The sequence below is a fragment of the Nicotiana tabacum genome, chromosome 21, assembly GCF_000715075.1.
Source record: "Nicotiana tabacum cultivar K326 chromosome 21, ASM71507v2, whole genome shotgun sequence".
Lineage (NCBI taxonomy): Eukaryota > Viridiplantae > Streptophyta > Magnoliopsida > Solanales > Solanaceae > Nicotiana > Nicotiana tabacum.
Genome location: NC_134100.1, coordinates 18,565,710 through 18,571,185, shown reverse-complemented (window position 1 = coordinate 18,571,185; position 5,476 = coordinate 18,565,710). Strand labels below are relative to the sequence as shown.

At 33.6% G+C, this 5,476-nt stretch overlaps 1 long non-coding RNA gene across 1 annotated transcript; it reads left to right on the top strand.

The window, feature by feature from the left end:
* Positions 1-564: 564 nt before the first annotated feature.
* On the top strand, positions 565-1,807 carry LOC142175534 (uncharacterized). Its single transcript, XR_012704648.1, has 2 exons — positions 565-887; positions 1,014-1,807. It is a non-coding gene; the product is annotated as an uncharacterized LOC142175534 (long non-coding RNA).
* The last annotated feature ends 3,669 nt before the right edge of the window (positions 1,808-5,476 follow it).

Below are 5,476 nucleotides of genomic sequence, written 5' to 3'. Positions count from 1 at the left end.
GAAAATTGGTATTTAATAGGAATGATTGTATAACGGCTTATTTAATGTCATTTATTATTCATAATTATATCATTAAAGCTGATGCTTCATTCATTTACCTAGAATTATCTATAAAAGGAAGAAGTATCATCATTTGTAAACACACGGAATACTATTGAGAATTCATTGAAATACAAAACTATTTGCTGTTTTACCATCATTCTCAAAAGTATTTTATTTTTGTCTCTTGATTATCAGTAACCCGAATTTTTTTTTAGCTTTGACCAAAGACTCAGATTTTTGGTTAAACACTACTATTTTAATGAACAATTATACACATTTTTTTTACAGAGCCCAGTAGCTTTAGTTCCAGCTCAAAATTATATATGATTGAGCTTGAAGTTAAGGTGTAGGCTCGACAGAACCCAATAGCTTTAGATCAAATTCTATATTTGTATTTTTAATACAAATATAGAATTTACATATATTTGTGTGACTTAGTCAACGTTGACAAAGTCAACTTAGTAACTACGTCTATGGTGCGTCTTCCTGCAATTTCCCTACTTCTTCCAATTTCTCTATCCATTTTTCGATTTTTCTTCATTATGTTTTTCCTATTAATGTGGTATGTTCTTCAATTGCCATTGGCTGAATTAAGCACAGGGTCATACCTTACTTCCCCCTCTTGTAGATGAGTACAAAAACCCAACCTGCAAAGATAGAAAAATCAAGAATCAATTACTAGTATTTTATTGCCTACTCCATTACTTAGTATTTTCTCACCTAATATGCACAAACACTACAGCCAATAGCAAAATCTTGAATACCCAAGAGCAGGGGAGATTTAGGGGCCGAGAGTAAGTTCTATGTGTATCCCCTTCGTCGGAAAATTATACTACAAATATAAAGTAAAATCTTTTTTATCCCTCTGTATATTTTATTTTGAATTTCCTTTACACAACCTAAAAGCATCCTCAATTCACACTAGCCATAGTCTCTTTTAATTTTTTTATTTTATGTTAATCCCTTAGCAGAAATCCTGCCTCCGTCACTGCCCAAGAGACACTAGCAATGGTACTGCACGTGACTTTGCATGGGATCATTTTAACATTCAAGATTGTCACTAAAGGAGTCCAACTCTACAAAGCACTTAAGAAAGTCTCCGCCTTCTCAAATCAGGTGACAATGGTGTTTTACGAATTAGATGGTCAAGTCTACAATGAAATTTATAAAGCTGCTGAAATCTATTTGGGCAACAAGATTTATTCCGAAAACCGTAGATTCAAAGTGAGTAAACCTGAGAAGAATTTTAAAGTCACATTGGATCACAATGAGAAGGTGAAAGATGTTTACGATGGTCATAAATTCAAGTGGGTTTGGTTAGATTCTAAAGGCGTAAGATCTAATATGGGGAGGTGTTTTGAGCTTACTTTTCACAAGAAGCATAAGGATCTTGCTTTTGACTCTTACTTGCCTTACATTACTAAAGAAGCAAATCATTTGAGAAAGAATTAAGACGACACCCAAGATTTCACACTTTTAGAGTAAGGTTTGCATATGTGGAAGCCAGTGAGTCTATATTATATTTAAGCAACTTCGATCTTATATGTAATGTTTGTCTCCTCTTGGCTTTTGTGTTTTATAAAATTTCAAGTTGCTTCGATTGAGAAAAAAAACAGTTTGTCAAATTAATTTTGAAGGTTTGAAATTAATGCGTAGGGTCCTTTCACAATGCTAGATCATATATAGATTATATGTTATGTTGTATCATCATGCCCACAGAGAAAAGGTGAAGATTACTTTCAGCATTGTTGCGGAAATATTGGACTACAACGAACTTCTCTTTTCTTTTTCTTCGTATAAGCTGTGATGTTGGGCATATTTATATGATTTTGATATTAACTAACTAACTTTTATATTCTTGATATTGCATTGATTTAATAGTCTGTTTGGCCAAACTTCTCTAAGGCCAAAAGTACTTTTTTTTAAATGCTTTATTTTTTCAAAGTTTAAGTGTTTGGTCAAGTTTCTTCAAGACCAAAAGTATTTTTTTTAATTAAAAAAAGGATTTTTTCCCCAAAGTTGAAGTGGTTGGCCAAGCTTCTAGAAGAAAAAAAGTCTTATAGAGTAGAAGCAGAAACAATTTTGGAGAAGCAGAAAAAAGTAGCTTCTTTCCAAAAGTATTTTTGAGAAAAATATATTTAGAAGTACTTTTTAAAAGTTTGGCCAAACACTAATTCCTACTCAGAACTCAGAAGTGCTTTTCAAATTAATTAAACAAATACAAAGTATTTTTCACCAAAAATACTTTTGAAAAAAAATATTTTTGAAAAAAAGTACTTTTCAAAATAAACTGATTTTAGTAACTTGGTCAAACATGCTATTAGTGTTCCTAATAAATCAAATTTACACTAATTTGGGAAAAATTTCCCCACTCACAAATTTTTTATACTTTTTCAAGTGATATGCATGTCAAAACATAATTTGAAATTTCAAATTTAATTGTTCAACTTAACTCTAAATATTTTTTTATTTTTAAAAGTACAATTTTTATGTCCAAACGCCTACTAAAATACTTTTGAGGAACTTTTCATCCAAAGACTCGCAACCTGGAAATGAACAATGGAGGGGAACTCATCACCATGAAATATGTGAGAGCCGAAGCCTGAAGGCAAAGATAAGCACTTTAATGGAGCGTAAATTATGAAGAGCAATTTGGCCAAATGCAATTTTTTTACCTTAATATGGGTCAGCTATCAATTAATCATGTTTGAAGGAAAATATTTTGTTACTAATCGCGGAAAACTCTCTACAATTCTCATAAATTTTCACACATAAATAACCTATCAATTCCCCTATTTATAATAGTACGAAACATATTTTAACTAGAAATAGGAAAATCTATTCCTATATAATTATGACTAGAAATTCTATTTAGACATAAATTAAATAAACCAAATCCTAAATAACTAAGATTTTCTACTACAACTTTGAATTAGTTTTTAAACATTTTCTCGTAATTCAAAGTTGTATACGTCTAGCTTGTTTGTATTGTTGTCTTGGAAAACTTTTCTCCAAATTCTACTTTTGTTGAAGCACATGTCTCCAACCCTCGTTGATGCATTTTGTCACCAACACCCAATTTTATTGAAGCACCTGTCTCCAATTTTCGTTGATGCACTTTGTCACCAACATCCAATTGCTGATGCACCTGTCATCAACTCCCAAATTTTATTTTTTCTTCACCGCTTTAAACTTGCTTTTTTTTCTTGAATCTGTCTTGAAACTTTTCATCGAATAGTCTAATTTTATTGACAACTATCTATCATTTTGCTAACATATTTTTTGGCCAGCCGGCCGACACATATTGGCTAGCGGTGCCCGCCGACAACGAAAGCTACTTGATTCTTTCCCAAGATCGTAGAAGCTCTGATATCAATATAAAGGAAAATATTTTGTTATTAATCTATGAAAGCTCTTTACAATTCTCAGTTTCCTCCACACATAAATAACCTATCAATGCACCTATTTATAATAGTACGAAACATATTTTAACTAGAAACATGAAAACCTATTCCTATATAATTATGGCTAGAAATCATATTTAGACATGAATTAAGTAAACCAAATCCTAAATAACTAAGATTTTCTACTACAACTTTGAATTAATTTTCCAATAATGTTGAAGTTATCCACTTAAATTGACTACTTGATTTATCTAATTTATTAATTTACAAGGTTAATATTACTCGTGATATTCTTTCGGTCCTTACTTGTCTATCTGTCACGACTCGAATTTTCTACCCCCAGGAATCGTGATGGCGCCTACTAGTGAAAGCTAGGCAAGTTGACCATTTGCACAATTTACCTTCTTCCCATTTTAATTCTTTAACAAGTGTAATCAACAGTTATAAACAGCAGAAATTTAAAGCAAGCGGAAGAGAACGATAAACCATTTGAATATGTATCCAATACAACACCTTAAGCAAATATCTCTCCAGAACTGGTGTCACGCTTCACAGACAATCTAGAATTACTAAAACAAGGTCTAAAAGATAAATAATATACCATTTCAGAAATATGTAAATGAAACAGGATGAAGGGATAGAGGGAGATGCCAGGGCCTGCGGACGCTTGCAAGACTACCTCTGAATCTCCGACTGGAGTGAAGGCAGCCACCCAAGCTAAGGTCCGAATGCTGGTGGTTTGGGATCTGCACATAGTGTAGAGTGTAATATCAGCACAATCGACCCCATGTGCTGGTAAGTGCCTAGCCTAACCTCGGTGAAGTAGTGACGAGGCTAGGACCAGACTACCAAATAAACATGTGCAGTTATATCATATACAACGGAAAATAAAATAGAAATATAAAATTAAGGATGGGAGGGGACATGCTGTGGGGCAATATTATTTACCAACAGTAACTCAGAAGAAAAGCATAAAGAACAATTTAAAATTTTGCGGCAGAAAGAATAAGGAAATTGTAACCAGTCAATAACCACTTTTATTATTTGTTGTTACAGCGCGCAACCCGATCCAAATCATAAAAATATTGTTGCGGTGTGCAACCCGATCCATATCATTTATAACTGTTGCGGCATGCAACCTGATCCAATTATAATGTTGTTGCGGCGTGCAACCCGATCCAAATATAATATTATTGCGGCGTGCAACCCGATCCCAATATACAATTCAACACCAATCACAAGAAAAGAGTCCCGACAAGGGAACAATAAGGAAAAACAACACTATCCTGGCAAGAGAATCGACAATATAAGTAAATACGTCCCGACAAGGGAGTCAGCTATAACCAAACTTGTTCCAACATTTAACTTCACAAGAGAAACCTCATCTAGCACCAATACTCAACCATAATCAATTCCACGAGAATAATCATAATTCTTGCCCAATATAGAAAATCAACAGCTTAGGCATTCATAGTACTTATTAAGAACACAACGATTTCAATTTAAGACTCACGGGCATGCTTGATACCAGACGTATAGATACTCGTCACCATGCCTATACGTTGTACTCAACAAATAACACATAGCAAATAGAACACAACTCCCAATCCCTCAAGCTAAGGTTAGACCAAACACTTACCTCGATGCCACGAACACAATTCAAGTCTCAACTATCGCTTTACCTCTTGATTCCACCACCAATTCGCTCGTATCTAGCCACAAGTTACTTAATTACATCAATAAATGCTAATTGAATCATTTCTAATGCATGAAAATAAGTTTTCTAAAGTTTTCCCCAAAAAGTAAAAAATCGCCCCCAGGCCCACATGGTCAAAACCTAAGGTTCGAACCAAAACCCGATTACCCTTTCCCCACACGAACCCAAATATATAATTTGTTTTGAAATCGGACCTCAAATCGAGGTCCAAATCCCCAAAATTTGAAACACCAAGGTTCTACCCAAAACACCCAATTTTCCCCATAAAAACCTTTGATTTTGAGTTGAAATCATATGAAAAGATGTTAAAGAT